The following is a 25,974-nucleotide window of genomic DNA, read 5'->3' as shown; positions in this document are numbered from 1 at the left end:
ATTATAAGGCTTTAAAATGTTACTAGTTATCTAAACTAATGATTAAGTTGGTATTTACTCTTTTATCCAACTTAATATTATATTTACTAAAGAACTATTTACTATTGCTTAGCAGAATGGTGCGGAAATGCAAAACAAAACAAAAACTCCACTATTCCAACATTGTTTATTTTAGTTTGTGCATGATAGTAAATTGCAACTGATAAAGGCCATACCAGCAAACTTTCATGATCTCATTGTAAATAGTAACTTTCCTCAGAAATAGCTGGAATTCTAAATATAAAATTCACATTTATTTGGAAGGTAGCAAGAAAATAAGACATAATTCCCTCTCATTACTGTGGATATCAATCTCCACAGATATGTATCACTATTCTAAAAAATCCATGAAAAAGGGGCTTCCCATATCTTGACAAGCACTGTACTTCATAAAATTATTCAATAAATATTTGTGGAATAAACCTAATAATTCAGTCTGATTTGTGTTGTCAGCCATTTAGGCAACAACAATAAACCAGGGCTACCAAAATTACTTGGGAGGAGCTAACATTGTAAATAATATTGATAGATCATAATTAAGCTCTTGCCATGTACCAGACACTACATGTTTTACATGTTGACTCATCTGATCTTTATCACAGTCTTAGGAACTATGTTCTAACGTTGATCTCATTTTACATAAGAGAAAACAGACATGAAGAGATGGAGTAAATTGACTATAAGTACATTTTTTTCTTTCTTTCTTTTTTTTTTTTTTTTCCCGCTCTGAGTCCGTTTGCTGATCCAGAATAGAGTTCAGAGGCTGAACCACACTTGTCATAGTCTCACTTTGGTAGAGGAAAAGCAAATTTAGGTTCAGATTCTTCCCAGAGAGAAACCCTGGTAAACTTCCCACGGTGTTTACAGGAAAACTTGAGAGCTTCACCCTAGGAGAATGGGAAAACTAGAAATATATCCTCCTTTACCACATAACCCACCAGATTTAAATCATCTGAGTGGCCTGGTAAATCTCAAAGCTGACATTAGACTATGATGATGCCAGATTTAGAGATTCTTCAGGCATCTGGCAGAAATAGACACAAATCCTCTAGGAGATAACTATTTCAGGCCTCAATTTTGATTGCTTTTTCTTTTTTAAATAATGGATTTTTAATACAAAGTCTGCTGCTGCTGCTACTGCTAAGTCGCTTCAGTCGTGTCCGACTCTGTGTGACCCCATAGACGGCAGCCCACCAGGCTCCCCCGTCCCTAGGATTCTCCAGGCAAGAACACTGGAGTGAGTTGCCATTTCCTTCTCCAATGCATGAAAGTGAAACGTGAAAGGGAAGTCGCCCAGTCGTGTCCGACTCTTCGCGACCCCATGGACCGCAGCCTACCAGGATCCTCCGTCCATGGGATTTTCCAGGCAAGAGTACTGGAGCAGGGTGCCATTGCCTTCTCCGAATACAAAGTCTAGAACACAATAAAAAATTATCTAGACATATGATGACATATGATGGTGTGAAGAAGACTAAAGTAATTAGGTAGGAGAAATAGATTGCAACCCCTCCAAATAATAGAATCATCATATGCAGACAAAGATACTCATGGGTATAAAAACATTAAACTTTCCTTTTCAGCAAAGAAACAGAAAGTATAAGGTATTTTTGAAGTGGAAAATATGTTATTTAGGAATATTCCAAATAATGTGCAATAATAGAACTGGAAAATATGCACTCGTTGTTACGAAATGTTAGTAGTTATAAAAGGGTCACTTTCTATGGGCAAAAAGTTATAACTTAGCAAGAATACATGAGTGCCATGTATAGTAATTATGCAGTTAATATGGTGGTGTCAAAATATATGACAAAAATTGTCACATTTTAAAAGAAAATGAAAAACCAAAATATTTGTATAATATCTGATACAACAAACAGATAAATATTTTGTTATATCACTGTAGATATAAACTGTAAGTGATGCCTCTTTTTCAGTCAGACATGAAATGTTAAAAATAATGATTTCAAAAGTCTCTATAGCCACATGTGGCTTATGGTCACCATATTAGACATTGTTGATTCTGCACAATTCACATGACTCTTCATACTTCATTTTAATTTTCTGTGTTAACTGGGTTTCTTAACTCTTTTACTGTAATTTTTGGATGGCATTGGGAAATATATATCCTTATTAACTAAAGATGGTAAAGATCATAATTATATTTGGAGTGTTTTAAAAGTAAGATTCCATTCTCCAGTGCTTTTTATACCTGTCTACCCCCAGGTGCATAATTTTTATACAGATATACCTTGTTTTATTGTGGTTTGCTATATTGCATTTCAAAGGTATTATTTTCTTTTTTTATAGGTTGAAGTTTGCAGCAACCCTTAACTGTCAGATGATCAGTTCAGTCACTCAGTCAGTTCCAACTCTTTGCGACCCTATAGACTACAGAATGCCAGTATTCCCTGTCTATCACCAGCACTCAGAGATTTCCTCAGTGATCAACGCAAAGAAATAGAGGGAAAAAATAGAATGGGAAAGACTAGAGTTCTCTTCAGGAAAATTAGAGATACCAAGGGAATATTTCATGCAAAGATGGGCACCTTATCTGCCTCCTGAGAAATCTGTAGATTGGTCAAGAAGCAACAGTTAGAACCAGACATGGAACAATGGACTGGTTCCAAATCAGGAAAGGCGTATGTCAAGGTTGTATATTGTCAGCCTGCTTATTTAACTTTTATGCAGAGAACATCAGGCGAAATGCCAGGCTGGATGAAGTACAAGCTGGATTCAAGGCTGCTGGAGGAAATATCAATAGCCTCAAATATGCAGATGATATCTTATCTGCCCTTATGGAAGAAAGCAAAGAGGAACTAACGAGCTTCTTGATGAAAGTGAAAGAAGAGAGTGAAAAGGCTAGCTTAAAACTCAACATTCAAAAAATGAAGATCATGGCATCCAGTCCAATCACTTCAGAGCAAATAGAGGGGGAAACAATTGAAACAGTGACAGACTTTATTTTCTTGGGTTTCAAAATCACTGCAGATGGTGGCAGCACCCATGAAATTAAAAGATGCTTGCTCCTTGGAAGAAAATCTATGACCAATCTAACCAGCATATTAAAAAGCAGAGACATTACTTTGTCGGTGGAGGTCCGTCTAGTCAAAGTTATAGTTTTTCCAGTAGTCATGTATGGATGTGAGAGTTGGACCATAAAGAAAGCTGAGCACTGAAGAATTGATGCTTTTGAACTAAGGTATTGGAGAAGACTCTTGAGAGTCCCTTGGACTGCAAGGAAATCCAACCAGCCCATCATAAAGGAAATCAGTCCTGAACATTCATTGGAAGGACTGATCCTAAAACTGAAGTTCCAATACTTTGGTCACCTGATAGGAAGAACTGACTCAGTGAAAAATACCTTGATGCTGGGAAAGATTGAACGCCGGAGGAGAAAGGGATGACAGAGGATGAGATGTTTGGATGGTATCACCAACTCGATGGACATGAATTCTAGCAAGCTCTGGGAGTTGCTGATGGACACGGGAGCCTGGTATGCTGCAGTCCATTGGGTCACAAAGAGTCCAACACGACTGAGTGACTGAACTGAGCTATTAAACACACTTAATTCTTATTTTCAGATACTATATTATCAGTCCTAGAATGTTGATTTTGTTATTTTTGTTGAAATATCTTTTCTTTTGAAATACTTTGTGTTTTAACGAATTTTAACTATTTCTTTAGCTACTTTGAAGTCTTTGATTGCTACTTGATTACTATATCTCTAGGTCCTCTGTATTGATTTATTCCTCTCTTTAATAATCAGTCACCATTTCTTACTTCTTATGCTGCTAAATAAAGTTGTTCTGTTATGTCTAACATTGCAGATAAAAGGCTCTGGAGGGTGTTGTTTATGTCTAACATTGTAGATGAAAGGCTTAAAGGGCATTGGTTAAGATGTCTTCTACAGAGGACCAGTAGTTAAATTGTTAGAACTACTGAATCGTGGTTTTAGGCCTCATTAAACCATGTGTCTTTTAGTTCTCCCCATTCTGCATGAAATCATCTTTTCTTCTAGAGCACAACTGTAATTCTCGGCTTTAGTCTTTTAGAAGTCTCATCTAAAAGATAGGTATAATAAGCTCCAGTTTCATCCACCTCATTAGAACTGACTGGAGCCTATTATACAGAGTGAAGTAAGCCAGAAAGAAAAACACCAATACAGTATACTAACACATATATATGGAATTTAGAAAGATGGTAACGATAACCCTGTGTGTGAGACAGCAAAATAAACACAGATGTATAGAACAGTCTTTTGGACTCTGTGGGAGAGGGTGAGAGTGGGATGATTTGGGAGAATGGCATTGAAACATGTATAATATCATATATGAAATGAATCGCCAGTCCAGGTTCGATGCATGATACTGGATGCTTGGGGCTGGTGCACTGGGACGACCCAGAGGGATGGTACGGTGAGGGAGGAGGGAGAGGGGTTCAGGATGGGGAACATGTGTATACCTGTGGCAGATTCATGTTGATGTATGGCAAAACCAATACAATATTGTAAAGTAATTAACCTCCAATTAAAATAAATTTATATTTAAAAAAAGATAAGTATATTCTGGCTATACCTAAAATCTAAAACTTTCTTGAAACCTCTTCTAAGATTTTTTAGCTGTATCTTTTAGAATCTCAGTATATGTCAGTATAATGTAGAAGTTGACCAAAGATTCTTCAAGCATTTTTGCATAGTTTTTTTTGTGTGCGTGCAGGAGGTGCGGGGCGGGGGTGGGGTGGGGTTACTCCTTCCTCACTGGCATCATACCGTCCAAATCCCAGCTGCCTTGGAATCCTCACCTTCTGATCACTCTTTCGTTTAGCCAGACTGCCAGTCTCATTCCTTGGGCCATGATTTTGAAAAATGCCATCCGGGATATAGTCTATGCAAATACAGGGCTCATTTTATGTGTTCTTTTCTTGAGTGTTTAGGCTTTCCTGGTGGCTAAGAAGGTAAAGAATCTGCTTGCAATGTGGGAGACCCAGCTTTGATCCTTGGGTTGGGAAGATCCAGTGGAGAAGTGAATGGCTACCCACTCCAATATTCTTACCTGGAGAATTCCATGGACAGAGGAGCCTAGAGAGCTACAGTCCATGGGGTCACGAACAGCCAGACACTATTCAGTGACTAACACTTGCACTTCTTTTCTTGAGTATTATAGGTCAATATTGGCTGCTGTCCAAAAATTACTAACATTATTTTAAACCATGTTCAGTTTTTAAATAGCTCCTAAAAATAGGAAGGAAAAGCTGATCCAGCTACTCTGTGACAGTTGTCTCCAAAGATCTTTGTCATGCATTTTAACTAATCTGATATTTTCTTAATTTTGAACTTATATAAAAAATACAGGTTCATATTTGTACACACTTTATGTTCCCTCTGACTAGTACCTGTCATGCACTTGACACTGTATGTGAGTGTGTGTGTGCACATTTTTGTGTATATGTATATGGAGAGAAAGACTCTGGTAGCCATATGAATGTATGCTACAACTATACTTATATTTTTTCCTGCTTGGACAAAATCATTTGAAGAATTGAATGTTATCACAAGACTATTAAATAAGTTAAAATATTTCACCCTAACTTTTTTAAAAAAAATTTATTTTTACTTTATTTTACTTTATAATACTGTATTGGTTTTGCCATACATTGACATGAATCAGCCACGGGTGTACATGAGTTCCCAATTCTGAACCCCCCTCCTACCTCCCACCCCATATCATCTCTCTGGATCATCCCCGTGCACCAGCCCCAAGCATCCTGTATCCTGTATCGAACATAGACTGGTGATTCATTTCTTACATGATAGTATACATGTTTCAATGCCATTCTCCCAAATCATCCCACCCTCTCCCTCAGAGTCCAAAAATCCGCTCTACACATCTGTGTCTCTTTTGCTGTCTCACATACAGGATCATCATCACCATCTTTCTAAATTCCATATATATGAGTTAGTATACTGTATTGGTGTTTTTCTCTCTGGCTTACTTCACTCTGTATAATCAGCGCCAGTTTCATCCATTTCATTAGAACTGATTCAAATGTATTCTTTTCAATGGCTGAGTAATACTCCATTGTGTATATGTACCACAGCTTTCTTACCCATTCATTCGCTGATGGACATCTAGGCTGTGCATACACACCGAGGAAACCAGAATTGAAAGAGACACATGTACCCCAATGTTCATTGCAGCACTGTTTATAATAGCCAGGACATGGAAACACCCTAACTTTTAAAAAAACTGTTCATGTATTTTTGGCTGCATGGGTCTTTGTTGCTCCGCACGCTCTCCAGTTTGCAGAGAGCAGGGCTATTCTCTAGTTGCGGTGCATAAGCTTCTCTTTGCAACGGCTTCTCCTATTGTGGCGCACAGGATCCTGGTGCAGGCTTCCGTAGTTGCAGCATGCAGGCCCAATAGTTGTGGCACTTGGGCTCTAGAGCACAGGCTCAGTAATTGTGGTGCATGAGCTCAGTTGCTCCACAGCACCTGGCATCTTCCTGGGCCAGAGATCAAACCCATGTCTCCTGCACTGGCAGGCAGATTCTTAGGCACTGACCATCAGGGAAGCTCCTTACCCTAGCTTTCAGGGTACTTTTGTTTAGATACTTATTTTATGCAATCATTTGTAAGAAACCACACAACTTTGGCAGGTAATCTGTAGCATCAAGAACTGATTTCCAGGAGACATTGAATCTCAGTTTTCCAAATGTTTCACTTTTCAGTGATGTTGTAGATTTGACTTAAAATAACTGTGTTTTGGATGCACAAAATGATGAAGGAATAATTTGCCATCATAATCAAATTTAATTGTCACTCCTTGAAACCAGTTTTGATTTGTTTGGCAACATTATAGTGACTGTCATTGCTGACAATGGAATCCTATGTATTCAGAGCAGACATTCTTAGAACCTTTTGTACATTTGAGTACTAATTTCACAAATGCTATCAGACAAAAACAAGCACCTCAAAACCTTATATTTTGCTAATGATAGAAATAAAGCCCTAAGAATTCTGAAGTCCTTGTTTTGTCAGTTGTGAATACTAAATGTTTGTCATTCAATAAAGGTTGCTGAGTGCCTAAGAAATGAAATGGAAAAAAACTCTGAGAATTTACTTGTTTATATGTCTAAAAGAAAAATACAATAATTTTTTCTAATATCTTATGTGCTACTTTTATAATATTATAATATAAAAGTCATAGTCAAGAATGGTTGTTTAGACATTCTGCTTAGTAATTTTTTTCACTGCAATGCACCAGATGTCAGAATCCATTACATCCATTTTGTCATGTCAATAATGTTAATGACTGAGCTTCTGTGACAGAAACACTGTCAATATTTCCCAAGGATTAAAGTCCCTTTCAAATTTTTTTCTTTTAATATATGTGCTTTCAGAAAGCATTAAACTTATATTTTTAATCTAAAAAATCTTTATTAAACCAAACAATTAACTAACATTAAGCTTCATTATTCTGTATTAGTATACAAAATTTTGGGTTTGTGAATTGCTGATTTGATCTATTTGAACACTGAAGTTAATATTTTATTAAGATTCTCCAACGAACTGTTTTGCTTTTTCTTCTGAGAGGAACTGATAGGTACTTAAATATTTTATAAGTAACTAAAAAAAATTCTGACAGCTTTTAGTTAATACTTTAGTACATGGTAACTAATGCTTAACCCTAGAGACAATTGTTAAGAGTGAAAGTAAAGTACTCAATCTATCCATCAAGGGTGGTTTCTAAGGGCAGCAGGTCAAGGCAGGAGACATACAATACAGATGAGGGAGACAGAATGAGTCATAGAAGGTGGGAAAAAGGCAAGTGTAAACTTACCTGATAGCTGCTCTCATCTGCAGGGCCAGCTCCTGAAGTTCAGAACTACCAAGCTGAAACACATCTGGTGGGACAAGTTATCTCATGAACCTTGTGATTCTACTTGGATGGAATCACAAACAGTGCCCTCCCTCAGGTTGACTGATGCACGTCTTCTAGTTTCCTTTCTCCAAATTAATTATTCTGTCCTGATCAACAATGAGAAAAGCCTCCCTCTCCCTCAAAATAAATTCCATTAAAAATCAAATGGTATAATCAGTGTAAAGCACTTAGCACATGATCACGTGATCTGGTCCCGAATTAGCTTTCAAAAGAAAGTTATTTCACTCTTCTAATGGCTATCGCTCACATTAATGTGGGGCCGTGGCAGGTAAATGGGGAAGTAGGGGGTAACTCCTCCCACTTCCCCTTTCTCTCTTGCTGTTCACCTGGAAACCCACCTAAAAGCCCTTCACATCTTCTGCCTGCTTGCTATTGGCCAGCGCCACTTCCTTATATTCAGATCTGACTCTGTCATCTGTTCTCTTTCTCTGAGGAACACTTACCCTAAATAGATTAAGTATATTGTTTGTGCATAGTCCAACATTAGTATCATCGTAAAACAATCCTACCAAGAAGTGTTTTCCCCATGTGGGTGCTTAAGGAAAAAGCTTTGTAAAAGGACAATAATTCAGGAAGCATTTATCAGATATAAGACCCCCGGTTTGCATTTATCGTGAAAAACTCCTCCAGTAGGAACAGTGCAGTGTTCTCTGCTGGTTCCTGCTGCTGCTCTGTCTGTGGTAGGCACTCAGCTAATGAATGCAGACCCAATGCCTCTTGAGGTGATGAAAATTTCAATAGAGATTTATCATAACTCTTCAGAGTTACAGACTTTACTCAAATTATGGGAATACTGTCCAGTGGGAAAGGCTTCCTGTTTTATGTTTTTTTCCTTGGTAATTAAAAGCAGTTATAATTTTAGTACAAATATAAATCCCAGGCCAGTCCTGCCACATTTCAGTAGGAGAAGGTCTCTCTTGTTAAACAAGAGTATGTAAGAAATAAGGGTAAAGCAATACACCATAAAACAAAACAAAGAACTGAAACTGAGCACAGAAAATAAAATATGAAAGATCATATTTTGTACATTTTGTACATCTTTCATTTTATGAAAGATCATAAAATGTACATTTAGCCCTGGCCATGTAGAATTCTTCCATTCTCTGTGGCATTGTGCAGGATTAAATATATTTTAGCACTTCCTGGCTAAGTATTCATAGAAAAAGGGAAACAGAGCTTAATGATTTAAAAATTTCTTTTGCTTTGAATTGTTGAGATTATTATGTGAATTTCTCAGTCTCTCTGGATGATAAAGTCAGTCGTATAATTACGGCTTATAAATAAAAATTTAATACATATTCATCCTATTATCCATCAACTTCTCTCTATGTTAGTGTTACTTTGCCTTAATATTCACCGCTAAATTTGCAAAGGATTCAATTACACTGTCAGAAATGTATCTATTTGTTTGGAGGTGGCAGGGGTTCAGTCACTAAGTCATGTCCAACCCTTGCAATCCCATGAACTGTAGCCCGCCAGTCTTCTCTGTCCATAGGGTATCCTAGGCAATGATACTGGAGTGGGTTGCAATTTCCTTCTCCAGGGGATCTTCCCAACCCAGAGATTGAATTTGGGTCTCCTGCATTGCAAATGGATTCTTTATCGACTGAGCCACCTACCTAAAAGTTACAGAAAGCCAAAGGAAAGATGAATGAATAACTCAAAAATGTTCTCATCAACTTTAATATTTTTGATGTAGAAAATCAGCATAAAAATCAATGAAATTTTATTGTCATATAATTTCCAGTACCTCCTATTTTCAAGGAGGCCACAAGTACTTTAAAAAAATTATTGACTTTCCAAAAATGAATCTGGACATATCCAAAATCATTTATATGTTTCCTAAATTAAAACAAAACATTCGAAGATATTTACCTTTAAAAATTTGAGATTAACTCACAATGCATTTTTAGAAGATCTACAAGCCCCTCAAAACGACCATGCATATATCTCTACACAGAAGGCTGAGATGATATTCACTTATACTCCACCTCTGGATGCACTTTGCTTCTCTAATCTAATGCATATACCTGTGTAAATATTTAGGCCCTAAAAATAAATTAAAAAGTAAATGTATGTTTTATGTAAAGATTTTAGGGGAAAAAAAAAGAAGAAAAAAATGTCTAAATAAAGGACTTACAAGTTGTAAAGTCTCATTTCATTTAACTTTATGCCCAGCACATGACAGAGACCTGACATCAGGTGAATGTCACTTTGGATCTGGTTTTCCCTTCATACTCTGGGACCCCTGAAAAGTCTACTTAAAATATAAACTTCAGTTTCTTGTTAACAAAATAGACATTATAACAATCCAGGTTTACTGCTGTGAGAATTAGATAGTAATAATAATAACAACAGAATTGCAATTTTATAGTCAAAATTTATTAAAGGATATGATGTGCCAGATTCTTTGATAAACATTTAAAATGTATGGTCTCATTGAATTCTCAAGAAATTTATGTGTCAATATTTTAAAACCTGTTTTATAGGTTAATAAGTTTAGACCCCCAAAACAGTGAAAATGTTATATAATTTTCACCAGATAATTGCCTCCATAGATATTTCATAATATATGAAGCTACAATAACAGAAATAATTTTGAAAATGGTTTCTGCTCTACAGCCTGTACTCAAGGAATGCTATTGCTACTCTGTTTGTTTGGTTTTTTTTTTTTAATCAATAAATTCCTCTCTTTTGATTTATGGGGAAAGAATTATGGCAGTGGATACTGGAAACACTGAGAACAGATTTAGCCCCTATTTTTACATTTGAACTGCGAATCCTCAGGTAAGTCAGCTGAGGCTGTTGCTGGTCGGTAGTTAACTCATGTCTGAATTTTTGCAGCTGCAGCATGCCAGGCTTCCCTGTCCTTCACCACCTCTGAGAGATTGTTCAAACTCAGGTCCATTGGAGTTGGTGATGCCATCCAACAATTTCATCCTCTGTTGTCCCCTTCTCCTTCCTTCAATCTTTCCTACATCAGGGTCTTTTCCAATGAGTTGGCCTTTCACATCAGGTAGCCAGCATATTGGAGTTTCAGCTTCAGCATCAGTACTTCCAGTGAATATTCAGTTATAAGTAATAAGAGAATTACTAATTGTTACTATGGGGAACACATCTACCATCAAAATATTAGAGTTTTTACTCTTTTCCAAAACATTAAAAATAATTTTGTTCTTTTCTTCACTTAGTTCCATTTCTATCATATTCCAAATTTTCCAGATGTACTTCTGAATTTGAAATATCTTTACTCTCAAATGTACAATGATTAAAAGAAAAATAAAAGTATAAATGTTCAGCCACATCTCCAGTATCTTCTGGGTGCATCCTCTTGCTTCTTTAAACTACAACTTGGAATTCACTATTGATTGCCAAAGGTCTTGCTGATTTGATGGTAAAGCTAGAGTCTTTGTTAAGAGGTATGTAATTATATTATGTTTTGATTTAACAGAAATAGGCATCAGGATGAGCCACAAGCTCATCAATTATATATACATATAGTAAAGGTCTTCTTAGTTCTCCATTACTGCAAAGATTTTTCTCAAGATGCCTTCTTAAGTATGGATGTCTTTAGAAAACTACAGAGTTTGAATGTCATCTGCCTATCCCCCAAATTTGTCATCTTAAATAAAAGGACCCATTCATCTGTGTAATAAAAGATTGGAACTAAAAGACCCAGAAAATTGCAAATCTCATAATAATTTACTCATTGTTACTGAAAGGGTGGTCCATGGACCTATGTTACTTGTTAGAATTGCAGTCTCATCTACATTCCAGACTGAATCAGTATCTGCATTTTCACAATATATCCAGGTGGTCGGAATGCATATTGCATGTGGAGGATAATGCAAAGTCCTTCCTTTATTTGTGCTCAAGTTTTTCTGAGTTCAGTCACGTGGTCCTGGAATACAGCTTGCCAAGAATGAATTCCAGAGCCTCTGAGCCAAATGTGTGTAGGCTGGGCTTCACCCACTGTCAGATGTTTAAATTGCATAGAGAAAAGAGTTCTACTACAGAAGGTGAAAGAAATTAAAGTGAGTTTTCAACAATGTCATCATTATGTTCAAATTGTTATGTGGTCAGTAAGCCTTTCTAGCACTTCATTCAGAGGCCATATAGTGTGGATTACATAAACATATGAGGATTTTCAATGTTCACATCCTTGGAACCCGAACACAATTTGAAACCTAAGTATTACCTTCCAACAGTAACAGTTGTACCTAAATCAAGAAGATAACATTTTTTAAAAAAGAAAGAAATAGCTTATACAGCTGACAGATTGGCTGGCTGAAATCCCCAAATCTTTCCTTCTTTTTCTTTAATGCTTTGTTGCTATTGTTTAGTCACCAAGATGTACCCAACTCTTTTGTGACCCTATGAACTGTAGCCTGCCAGACCCCTCTGTCCATGGGATTTCCCAGGCAAGAATACTGAAGTAGGTTACCATTTCCTTTTCCAAGGGATCATCCCAATCCAGGTATTGAACCCACGTCTCCTGCATGGTCAGGCAGATTCTTAACCTCTGAGCCACCTGGAAAGCCCTTTATGCTTTAAGCATATGTAAGCAAAATAGTTGCATGAAAGTCAGAAATAAATGTTAACCTTTAGCCTTGAAACTTGTGTAAATCATTTAGCACTTCTTTTTACTTTTCCAATTTTCTCAGGATGTTTGGTCTCAAAGTTACACTCTGTCTTTAAATTTTAGATTTCTCTGGTCTACCTTTAGACAATTTCATTTGGACAATACAGACTAGTTTATCACAACCCATTTTCTAATTGTACATTATTCATTCAAGTTTTGTGACATGTAAAAATTAATTCTGTTTCAAAGCTTCAACTGAATGTGGAAAACATAGAAAAATTGGATACTGATCAGTAAATGAAGAAATTCAAAATACAAAGGAAATTTGAGATACTAAAATAGCTTAATTTTTTAAATTTCTTTGAATTTGCAAGCTTTTATAAATAGCAATGACATGAAGATTTAAAAAATCATCAGAATTATACTAATAAATTGCTATAAATAATAGCTATATTTTCTTATCAACATAATGACATGGAAATTATCCCTTAAAATGGATTCAGTATATTAAATTAAAACCAAGATCTAGAGCTCTAATATGTTTCAAATGTCAAGGGTTGAAATTGAACTCTGTTATGTTGAAATAAATATATATATAACCTAAAACATTGTTATAACATAAACAAAATGAACGATCTAGAAGCTATGCAGAAGAAACTCCAACTTTCCTTGTTTTGTCCTAACTCTGATCAGTGGAGATAATACAACCATCTGTAACATTTTCAGTGACTCTTCAAATGCAGACTAAAATTTAAATAACAAGCAGTGCTAAAAATTGAGCACATATTTGAACTTTGAAATACCACTAAGATGTTTCAGTGACTACAGTCTTAACTGGAAACTTTGATGCATATAAGAGAGTCAAGAGAAGAAATTTTTACTTATTTTTAAAAATTTATTATTTACCCAGATTTTTTTTTTTTTTTTGCCATGACCCAAATGGAAGTTAGGACATTTAAGGACTAACATCTTCACAACCTAATTCTGCAGCTAAATAAAATCCTGCAGGCACAGATGTGCTCAACTCATCTAGGTTACCTGATGGAAGCAAAAAATAACCTCCAAGTTGGTAGGGTAATAAAACTGCCTAGAATTATTGCAAAGTTGATTAATAGCATCTAAATCTTTATAGGTTTTTAAAGGCTTATCATTAGTTAGAATCTCTTAAAAGTGTACCACCACATGTAGGAATTTAGATTTAGAGGGTTTTAGATTTTTGTTTGCAAATATTCTTATGAACTGAATGGTAAATAAACTATTCTAGACCAGGATTCTCAATTAAGGTGTTGCAATGGAGTCAAAAATATGAATGTCTGAAAAAAAAATATGTATATATATATAAATTTTAAAAAAGACCCTAATGCTGGGAAAGACTGAGGGTAGGAAGAGAAGGGGGAGACAGAGGATGAGATGGTTGGATGACATCATCAACTCAGTGGACATGAGTTTGATCAAACTCTGGGAGATAATGAAGGACAGGGAAGCCTGGGTGATGTAACCCATGGAGTCCCAGAGTCAGACATGACTGAGTGACCGAACCACAGTTAATGTCTGGGAGCCACCTCTCAGGGAATCTGATCATTAAAATGGGGGTTCTAAGCATTGGTATTTTAAACCTAGAGGGCCTGATACACAGTCATACTTGAGAACGACTGGTCTAGACGTAGAAGAGAGTATCTCTAAGAAAAAGAAACAGCTGAACTTGTTGTATCAGTTGATAACTCTGATTATTCATTTATTTAGCATTTGTTGAACATCTAAAATATTATTGAAGTTATTGAGCTAGGTTAAGAGGGCAAAAGTGCAAAAAATGAAACATAGCTCCTGCCCCAAAGCTTTTTATGACCTAGTGGAAGCACCAGCCTAACAAAGATCTGATTTCAATATGCAGTCCCTTAGTATCAGTGGGGGATTGGTTCTATGACTCCTGCGGACACTAAAATCCCCAGGTGCTCAAGTCTCATATGTAAAATGGTATATTTGCATCCAACCTATACTCATCCTCCGTATACTCTAAATTATGTGTAGATTACTTATAATATCTAATACAATGTAAATGTTATGTAAATAGTCATAGTTGCCAGTGTGGCAAATCCAAATTTTGCTTGAATTTTGGGGAAATGTCTTTTTTTTTTCCTTCCTGAATATTTACCACCAGTGGTTGGTTGAATCAGCAGCTGTGGAAACTTGCAAACACAGGATGCCAACTGTAGTGATACTATAGGCTTAAGAAAGTGCCCCAGGGGACCTGGTGCTTTGCAGAAACTTTACTGTTTCATCTCAGGTTCAAAGGATTTGTTAACAAAATAAGCCATTCACCATATACAAATAAATAATACAGATATTTATTAGAGAATTATCTATCTTACTTCAATATACTAACATTAAAAGAAAAGAGAAATAGAGCAGAAAATATACATAATCAAATTGGATTTTAACAAACATCCAGACTTAAACAGCACTGGGAAGTCCCATGCCACAGCACATCTGGTGTCCCAATTGGGAAAGGGTCCCAGGCAGCACATCTGCTCTGCAGGTGAGACTTCTAAGATTGCAGTTTGAGCAAAACCAATACAATATTGTAAAGTAATTAACTTCCAATTAAAATAAATAAATTTATATTTAAAAAAATTGCAGTTTTGGTGTTCCCTCTTATAATCCCAGGATGGTTGCAAACTGATATCATCATCAATCTGTGACCAAATTGAAACTCTGGTTTCATGTTAATGCTGTTTGTTTTGTTGTATAAAACTTGGAATGTATTTATACCTGCAGTTTGGTTGGCCAGGCCACTTCCAGGGTCTCAACAATCTCAAGATTTCTTCCCCATCTTATCCATGGTGCTGCAAGTCTTGCCCTTACACCAGGCAGTCAATCCCAGTTACTCCCAGTTACTCCCAGTCAGGGCAGTGTCCCAGGCAGGTTAGAAGCAAGGTCAGAGGTCTGCTCTGCTTTGTCCCTGAAATCTAAACAAGACTATTTATGTAAATTCCCTAACACCTGGGAGATTTCCCTTGAAGCTCAGCTGGTAAAGAATCCACCTGCAATGCAGGAGACCCCAGTTCAAGTCCTGGGTTGGAATGATCTGCTGGAGAAGGGATAGGCTACCCACTCCAGTATTCTTGGGTTTCCCTGGTTGTTCAATTGGTACAGAAAGAAAAGAAAGTGAAATTGCTCAGTCATGTCCGACTCTTTGCTGCCCCATGGACTGTAGCCCACCAGACTCCTCCATCCATGGAATTTTCCAGGCAAGAGTACTGGAGTGGGTTGCCATTTCCTTCTCTAGGGGACCTTCCTGACCCAGGGATCAAATCTGAGTCTACCACAATGCAACATAGATGCTTTACTGTCTGAGTTGGTAAAGAATCTGCCTGCAATGCGGGAGACCTGGGTTTGATCCCTGGGTTGGGAAAATCCCTTGGAGAAGGGAATAGCTATCCACTCCAGTATTCTGGCCTGGAGAATTCCATGTATTGTATAGTCCATGGGGTCACAGAGTCAGACATGACTGAGCGACTTTCACTTTCCAGGGGACCTAGAATGAGGGAAGCAGAGAGGGGTAAGGATGCTGGAAATGAGGACATCCAGGACCTAGAGCAAATGAGCAAAACCTGGAGCAAGAAAGATCATGAGAGGTCATGTGAGAACTGCAAAGTGAAGCTAGACCATGAGCTTTTCTGCAGGGACATTCAGGAGTATCAACATTAACCAGGAAACAGTAGGTGCCATTAAATAATATTAACAGTAAAGAATGAAATACAGTGAAGAATCAAGCAGTGTTATCCAGACTGCTATCTTATTATGCCTCTTAATAAGAAAGGTCCCAAATGAATGCAGAGTTCCAGAGAATGGCAAGGAGAAAAAAGAAGGCCTTCTTAAATAAACAAAGCAAAGAAATAGAGGAAAACAATAGATTTTCTAGAGATCTTCTCAAGAAAATTGAAGCTATGAAGGAACCATTTCATGAAAGGATGAGCACGATAAAGGACAGTAATGGTAAGGACCAAACAGAAGCAGAAGAGTTTAAGAATTGGCAAGAATCTTAATGACTTGGATAACCACAATGATGTGGCCACTCAGCTAGAGTGAGACATCCTGGAGTATGAAGTCAAGTGGACCCTAGGAAGCCTTACTATGAACAAAGCTAGTGGAGATGACAGAATTCCACCTGAGACTTTTATTTTTTTTTTCAGGATTGAAAAACATTTATTGAATCAAAATCAAATACTTTTTTATTATCTACAAGCCAACACTGAACTTACCTTATTCAAGAATGAACACAATGTACAAAAAAAGTATGCTTATATTATAAAAATATGTCAATTTTATCTCCTGGGTGCTGAGCAGAAGACATTTTAAACAAAATCAAGGCAAACTTGCTTTCTATAACAGAACTGCTATAATTTAATAACAAAAGTGAGAGCTAATATATACTCACAAAGTATCTTTAAAGGCTCACTGATAATGCTGCATCGGAAATGCTGAACCCAATCAGCATAGCTCACATTTCCACTCTATGCTCATTGACACCACTTCACGCCTACATCACAGGAAAGCACCTCTTTTAAGAAAGCTGTCATTAGTTAACAGTTGTTAGCACATGTTTCAGCAAAATATTAACAGTCAATTCTATTTAGTTAGCTTCAATTTTCATGACTTTTAAAAATCATAAAAAATGATGCTGTTCAAGTGCTGCACTCAATATATCAGCAAATTTGGAAAACTCAGCAGAGGCCACAGACTGGAAAATGTGAGTTCTCATTCCAATTCCAAAGAAGAACAATGTCAAAGAATGCTTCATCTACCATCCAATTGTGCTCATTTCACATGCTAGCAAGGTTATGCTAAAAATCCTTCAAGCTAGACTTCATCAGTATATAAACCCAAGAACTTCCAGATATACAAACTAGATTTAGAAGAGACAGAGGAACCAGAGATCAAATCGCCAACATTTGCTGGATCCTAGAGAAAGCAAGGGAATTCCAGGAAAACATCTACTTCTGACTCATTGACTTCCTTAAAGCCTTTGATTCTGTGTATCACAAGTAATGATGGGAAATTCTTAAAGAAATGGGAATACTAGACCACCTTACCTGTGTCTTAAGAAACCTGTATGTAAGTCAAGAAGCAACAGTTAGAACCTCACATGGAACAACTGACTGGTTCCAAATTGGGAAAGGAGTACATTAAGTCTGTATATTGTCCCCCTGCTTATTTAACTTACATGCAGTGTACCTCAGGTGAAATGCTAGGCTGGATGAATTGCAAGCTGGAATCAAGATTTGTAAGAGAAATAGCAACCTCAGATACGCAGAGGATACCATACTAATGGCAGAAAGGGAAAAGGAACTAAATAGCCTTTTGATGAGGATGAAAGAGGAGAATGAAAAAGTTGGCCTGAAACTCAATATTAAAAACTAAGATCATAGCACTTGGTCCCATAACGTCATGGAAAATAGAAGGGGGGAGAGCAGAAGCAGTGAGAGATTTTATTTTCTGAGTCTCCAAAATCACTGCAGATGATGACTCCAGCCATGAAATTAAAAGACACTTGCTCCTTGGAAGTAAAGCTATGACAAACCTAGACAGCATATTTAAAAGCAGAGACATCACTTTTCTAACAAAGGTCCATATAGTCACTGCTACGTTTTTTCCATTAGTCATGCACAGATGTGAAAATAGGACCATAAAGAAGACTAATCACCAAAGAATTGATGCTTCAAGTTGTGATGCTAGAGAAGACCCTTGAAAGTCACTAAAACAGCAAGATCAAAGCAGTCAGTTCTAAAGGAAATCAACCTTGAATATTCATTGGAAGGACTGATGTTGAAGCTGAGGATCCAATACTTTGGCCATCTGATATAAAGAGCTGACTCATTAGAAAATACTCTGATGCTGGGAAAGATTAAGGGCAGAGGAGAAGGGGACAACAGAGGATGAGATGATTAGAGAATGTCACTGACAGAAGGTGCATGAATTTGAGCAAACTTTGGGAAATGGTGGAGGACAGAGGAGCCTGGCATGCTGCAGTCCATGGGGTCACAAAGAGTCAGACAGGACTTAGGCACTGAACAGCAACAACAAATAAGAAGAGTGGTCACTCACATACTTTTAATTCCAATGATAGATTGCCTGTAACGAGTGCAGATATTCTTCAAAACAATTTTCATGAATTAGGTCATTTAGTGTTTTCCCATTTTACAGATGAAGAAATAGAGACATAGAGAAATTAAGTAACCATTCAAAGTTCACACATGTGAACAGAACCAGAATTCAAATCAGAAATCTGACTTGAGGGTCTGAATTAATTACTGTGCTAATAATGACTTACATTTAAGAAATTCCATTTAATGTAGCAAAAGAAACACAGATTTAAAGAACAGACTTTTGGACTATGTGGGAGAAGTCAAGGGTGGGATGATTTGAGAGAATAACATTGATATATGTAAAAAAATTTCCATTTTGTGATTCATTTTATAAAACACTTTTATTATAATTTTATTTATTGATATACACAATATCAACTATTATCTGAAATTTCTTTCTATATTAGGAAAGAGGATTTTAAATTTTAAATGTTATGTTATTTTGATTTCTTTGAAACATTTATTTCAAATTTATTTGTTTTCACCATTTAAAATTTCCCTCATGACAGTGAACAGTAGAAATGGTTTGTTTTTTTTTTTTTTTTTTTTTTACTATCCAAAACCCTCTTAACATTACAATATTTTCCTGGAGAAATGGGTAGTAGACTTTTCAAAATTTTGCTCTTTCCTCTTTCATGTTTCATTTCATTTCATTCATTCTTTACCATAGGTCAATTTTATTTAACTCTAAATTGAAGTCTAGTTAATTTGTAGTGTGTTATTTTTAGTTATATTGCAAAGTGATTTAGCAATTCAGATATACATATGCATATATATGGGTTTCCCTGGTGGTTCAGTTGGTAAAGAATCCAACTGAAATGCAAGAGACCTGAGTTCAATCCCTGGGTCACAAAGATCCCTTGGAGAAATGAATGGCAACCCACTCCAGTATTCTTACTGGGAGAATGCCATGGACAGCAGAGCCTGTTGGGCTACAATCCATGGGGTCACAAAGAGTTGGACACTGCTTAGCGACAAAACCATCACCACTGTGTGTGTGTATATATATATGTTTTTTCTTATATATCAGTTCAGTTCAGTTCAGTGGCTCAGTCGAGTCCGACTCTTTGCAGTCCCATGGACTGCAGCACACCAGGCCTCCCTGTCCATTACCAACTCCCAGAGTTTATTCAAACCATGTCCACTGAGTCAATGATACCATCTAACCATCTCATCTTCTGTCATCCCATTCTACTCCCACCTTCAGTCTTTCCCAGCATATCTTCTTTTCCAATGAGTCAGTTCTTCGCATCAGGTGTCCACAGTATTGGAGTTTCAGCTTCAGCATCAGTCCTTCCAATAAATATTCAGGACTGATTTCCTTTAGGATTGACTGGCGGGATCTACTTGCAGTCTGAGGGACTCTCAAGAGTCTTCTCCAACACCACTGTTCAAAAGCATCAATTCTTCAGCACCCAGCTTTCTTCATAGCCCAACTCTCACATCCATACATGACTACTGGAAAAACATAGCCTTGACTCAGTTCAGTTCAGTCACTCAGTTGTGTCCAACTCTTTGCGACCCCATGAACCGCAGCACGTCAGGCCTCCCTGTCCATCACCAACTCCCGTAGTTTACACAAACCCCATGTCCATTGAGTCAGTGATGTCATCCAACCATCTCATCCTCTGTTGTCTCCTTCTCCTCCTGCCCTCAATCTTTCCCAGCATCAGGGTCTTTTCAAATGAGTCAGCTCTTTGCATCAGGTGGCCAAATTATTGGAGTTTCAGCTTCAGCATTTGTCCTTCCATTGAACACCTAGGACTGATCTCCTTTAGAATGGACTGGTTGGATCTCCTTGCAGTCCAAGGGACTCTCAAGAGTCTTCTCCAACAGCATCAAGTCTCCAACAGTCAGCTTTCTTTATGGTCCATCTCTCACATCCATACATGACTAATGGAAAAACCATCACCTTGACCACATGGACCTTTGTTGACAAAGTAATGTCTCTGCTTTTTAATATGCTGTCTGCTGCTGCTGCTGCTAAGTCACTTCAGTCGTGTCGGACTCTGTGTGATCCCATAGATGAAAGCCAACCAGGCTCCCCCATCCCTAGGATTCTTCAGGCAAGAGTACTGGAGTGGGTTGCCATTTCCTTTTCCAATGCATGAAAGTGAAAGTGAAAGTGAAGTCGCTCAGCCGTGTCCGACTCTTAGCGACCTCATGGACTGCAGCCTACCAGGCTCCACTGCCCATGGGATTTTCCAGGCAAGAGTACTGGAGTGCGGTGCCATTGCTTTCTCTGAATATGTTGTCTAGGTTGATCATAACTGTCCTTCCAAGGAGTAAACATCTTTTAATTTCATGGCTGCAATCCCCATCTGCAGTGATTTTGGAGCCCCCCAAAATAAAGTCAACCACTGTTTCCCCATCTATTTGCCATGAAGTGATGGGGCCAGATGCCATGATCTTAGTTTTCTGAATTTTGAGCTTTAAGCCAACTTTTTCACTCTCTTCTTTCACTTTCATCAAGAGGCTCTTTAGTTCTTCTTCCCTTTCTGCCATAAGGGTGGTGTCATCTACATATGTGAGGTTATTGAGATTTCTCCCAGTAGATGGACCTTTGCTGGACCTTTCTTCTTATATATATGTATACCTTTTTCCCTTGTAGAGTATTATAATATGTTGAATATAGTTCCCTGTGTTATAAATAGGTCCTTGCTATTTATGTATTTTATATATATGAATGTATATTTGTCAATCTAAAACTCCTAATTTATCCTTCCTTCCCTTTCCCCTTTGATAACCATAAGATTGTTTTCTTTGTCTATGAGTCTGTGTCTGTTTTGTAAATAATTTCATTTGTATCTTTTTTAAGAGTTCATATATAACTAATATCATGGTATTTGCTTTTCTCTGACTTTACTTACTATGATCATCTTTAGGTCCATCCATGTAGTTTCAAATGGCATTATAGTATTTAATTCTTTTTTGTGGTTAATATTCCATAAAAAATATATCACATCTTCTTTATTCATTCCTCTATTGATGAACATTTAGGTTCCTTCCACTTTTTGGCTATTTTAAATAATGCTTCTGTGTACACTAGGATGCATGCACGTTTGAGTTAAGAATTTTCTCTGGATATACACTCAGGATATGGGATTTTGGGGTCATATGGTAGCTCTACTTTTAGTTTTTAAGGAACCTCCACCAATGGCTGCACCAATGTACAGTCCCACTAACACCCTTGGAGGATTCCCCTCTCTTCACACCCTCTCCAGCTTTTGTTATTTGTAGACTTTTTAATGATGGCCATTCTGACTAGTATGAGGTGAGACATCATTGTGTGTAGTTTTGATTTGCATTTCTGTGATAATTAGTAATGTTGAGCATATTTTGATGTGCCTGTTGATCATTTGTATGATTTCTTTGGAGAAATGCCTACTTAGGCTTTCTACCGTTTTTTGATTAAGTTATTTGTTTTTTAGATATTAAGCTGTATGAGCTATTAGTGTATTTTGCTATTAAGGAAATTAATCCCTTGTCAATAGCATGGTTTGCAAATATTTTCTCCCAGTCTAAAGCTTGTCTTTTAACTTTCATTTATTAAACATGAAGAATTAATACAATGGGTCTGGGTTGTCACTAAAAGTATCCTATAACCCCCGATGGTGAGGTCTGGGCAGGGCAGGGGGAGGCAACAAATCCTTGTACTGTTGCCCACCCCATCCCAGGGAGACTGCATAGGATGCCTTGGCCGCTTCCAGTGGAGATGGATTCTCTCTCTTCCTCCAGAGATGCTTCCAGTGGACATGGTGTAACAGCACTGGCTTGGCACACAGACTAACCTCGCTTTCCTCTGTATCTGGGAGGATGCCCTGCACATGAAGAATCCTTTTCAGTGCTTCACTTAAGTGTTGCTTTTATCAAACCGCTAAACCAAAAATCTGCTTAAGAGATAAGATTGTTTCAACAGCCTGAAAAAGCAACACTTACTGGAAGTTCATTTCAAGTGTCTCATTGTCTATACTTCAAGGCAGATATCCTAACTTGATTATTTTAGATCCCCAGTAATGAAAGTGTACTTATTACTCTAAAAATATCTGTACAAAGATTTTACCATGCAATTGGCAGTGAGGATACAAGGTTTGCAACAATAGAGCCTGGTGAAGTCTCTGAGATGGGTAAGTGATGCAGGCAAAGAAGAATACGAGAGGCAGAGAGAAAAGGTTTGGCAAACGCCCTGGGGTGAGGGACATGAAGAGGTACAAGGAGGAGATTAGGCACCAATACAAGCGACTAAACTAAATGCACTATCAGATATAGCTGTCCCACTCCTGGAGTTTTTTGTCTATGATATGGTTTGGAAAGTGTCAATGCTCCCTTTTTTCACTCACATCGTGGAAAATTTTATACACATGTCACTAGTTCTCAGAAAGCGTTCACCATCTTGACTGATGAAGGCTCTTGACAGTTGCTACTTACACTGGCACATAGATAAGAGATGCAAATCTTGATTGTCTTGCACCCGATTTATTAGAATCATTCTTCTTTAACAAACTTTCCTCCACCTCCCATAATTTATGTCAAAAAGAAAATACATGAAACAGAGATGAACTTTGTGGATGAAAAAAAAAAATCACCGAGGAGTAATCACAGTATTTCCTGCATCTGTTATGTTTTCTTTTTTCTCCAAAATATTAATTTATAGTATATTCTATTAACAGAATAACTAGCAGCAGATTTCCTCATCAGCTATATCACTAACAATGGCATAGTTTGCTGCCCTCCAAATCAACTGTAATAATGTGATATTTCACATTATTTCAAAAGTACTTGCCTTCTTTACAAATACATTACTAGTGCCATCAACTTTCTCATTTTCACTTGTTATTTATTAGCTTTCAATTTTAGAAGTTTCAATTTTAAACATCTTAGAAGGTGGCTGAACAAGCCAGTGAGAATTCAGAGAATATACACACTCAAGCATACTGATGTTAAGATCTATTTGTATACGTAGACGCTGCCTATAGCCTGAGTGTTAAGCTCTTCTTAGGCAGCCATTCTAAATATGTGCTATCTTAAAAATAGCACAAGCCTGTGGAAAGTGTGAATACCACATGCTTATGAAAAGTTTTTGCAACACCTATCACCATTGTCAGATTTGTAACAAACAATAATTATTGACAGGGGAAGGTTTGTTGTAAGCCTTAAATCAATTCGATGAATAGTTTAGCTTCTATTACAAGTCCTCAATAGACCAAACAAAAAGCTTATTTCAAGGAGGCATTTATGGTAATAATTTACTGTCTGCATTTCTGACCTTTGAGCTCCCTCCCACCACAGCGCTTCATAGGAAAGTCTTTAATCAATCTGGGAAGTTTGGACATTGACTAAGGCCACCAAGTCAGTGTAACAGATGATCATCGACATTTGTCACCTTGTGAGAATGACATCTGGTATTTATTTTTATGGATCTGATCGTTCCAGTTGGAGAAATTAACAAAATGACCTTGTGAGGTTCATTTCTCTCAGCTGAACAAGTCTCATTCCTCCAACAAAGGATGCAGAGGCAGCTTTGTGCAGAAGATGAAAGAGCAGGCGTGAGCTCTTGTCCTAACCATCCTATTTTTACCGTGAATATAATTAGGCCTTGCATTTGCATTCATCACAGAAAACCTGGGACAGGATCTCCTTCCATATTAGAAGTGAAAGTCTCTGTACAGTACTTGGCAAAAGCATGCTTAATGTGCTGTTTATTTATAGAACATTCAATGCGCTACTTCCACTTACTTCTCATATGTAAAAACAACAAGACAGCCATCTGTTGTGAAAAACACAGAGTGCACATAAACTGTTCAGAATGTCTGGTTTGCACAGTCTCAGAAACTGGGTCTGTAACTCAGAAGGACTGCAAGTGGAGTTTTTAGGTGAGAAGTATGAATCCTCCATGTATAACAACAGACTTTGACATTCGCCTCATTCACCTTGCTGGTTGATGGGTTCCCTGATTAGCAGCATTTTATTGTCAATATTACATACTTTACAGCATTTGGCAGAGGACAAAGCTAAGTGAGAACCAAAAAAATGATCAACAATCTCGACTGAAATGTGATGTAAGCAAAAAAACATGGCTGTGTGACATAAGCAGATGTTTCTACAGAAGGGCCAGGGAAGTGATGGGCTGAACTACTGCCAGACATGAGATGACCCAGGAAAGAACTCCGAGTAGAACAGTGGGTTCCCAGATCCATGGAGGTGAACAACCACTATGAAACCTGAAGCTCTGGTGAGGCAGACAAACTGTGGAAATGCAGATCTTTTGACCTAATTATTTTGTCCCTGCAGTTCTACTTCTTGGAGTGATCATACAATGTCTGAAATTGGCCCCCAAAAATTCACTGTGGAAAGAAATATTGGCTGGAGAATAATATCTTGGTAACATGTAAAAGGGGCTTCCCAGGTGGCACTAGTGTCAAGGAACCTGCCTGCCAGTTTAGGAGACATAAGAGACACCCATCTGATCCCTGGGTGGGGAAGATGCTCTGGAGGAAGGCATGGCAAACCACCCCAGTATTCTTGCCTGGAGAATCCCATGGACTGAGGAGGCTGGCAGCCTACTGTCTACAGGGTCTCACAGAGTCAGACACAACTGAAGTGACTTAGCCCACACACAGACTCAACATATAAAAAATGAATAATTGCTTAGTATAAGAGTTGAATTGCTAGTCTATGTCTGATGCAGGGTGCAGCATGCTTGGGGCTGGTGCATGGGGATAACCCAGAGAGATGTTGTGGGGAGGGAGGTGGGAGGGGGGTTCATGTTTGGGAACGCATGTAAGAATTAAAGATTTTAAACTTTAAAAAATAAAAAACTAAAAAGAAAAACAAAAATAAAAATAAATAAATAAATAAATCATAGCTTTAAAAAAAAAGAAAAGAAAATGTCAGCTCTGGGAGAGTTTGTTATGTTTTTGAATAGATTCTGGTCCTTCGTAAACATTCAATAATGAATAGAGTGATGAATAATTGTGGTTAGTTTTTCCACTTTGCAGAATTTGAAGAATTCATTTTGTTATTAATAAATGAACATCAAACAACTGGTTGGAGGGGAGTAATGATTATGAAGAAGTATTACCGTAATTCTGCACTCACGTCATGAATGTGCCCATGGATGGATATTTGATTCACACTGAATAATACATGTGGAGGAATGTCTTTGAAATCCACCAAGGTAATTTCTACCACGATTCATTTTTATTTGCATTTCTCTATCTTGAGTCTAAAAAGTTGGAGCAAGGTGTATTTCTTAATTGATAAACT

This window comes from Ovis aries, chromosome 17, assembly GCF_016772045.2.
Source record: "Ovis aries strain OAR_USU_Benz2616 breed Rambouillet chromosome 17, ARS-UI_Ramb_v3.0, whole genome shotgun sequence".
Taxonomy (NCBI): domain Eukaryota; kingdom Metazoa; phylum Chordata; class Mammalia; order Artiodactyla; family Bovidae; genus Ovis; species Ovis aries.
The sequence above is the reverse complement of the archived record's forward strand: the minus strand, read 5'-3'. Positions refer to the sequence as shown.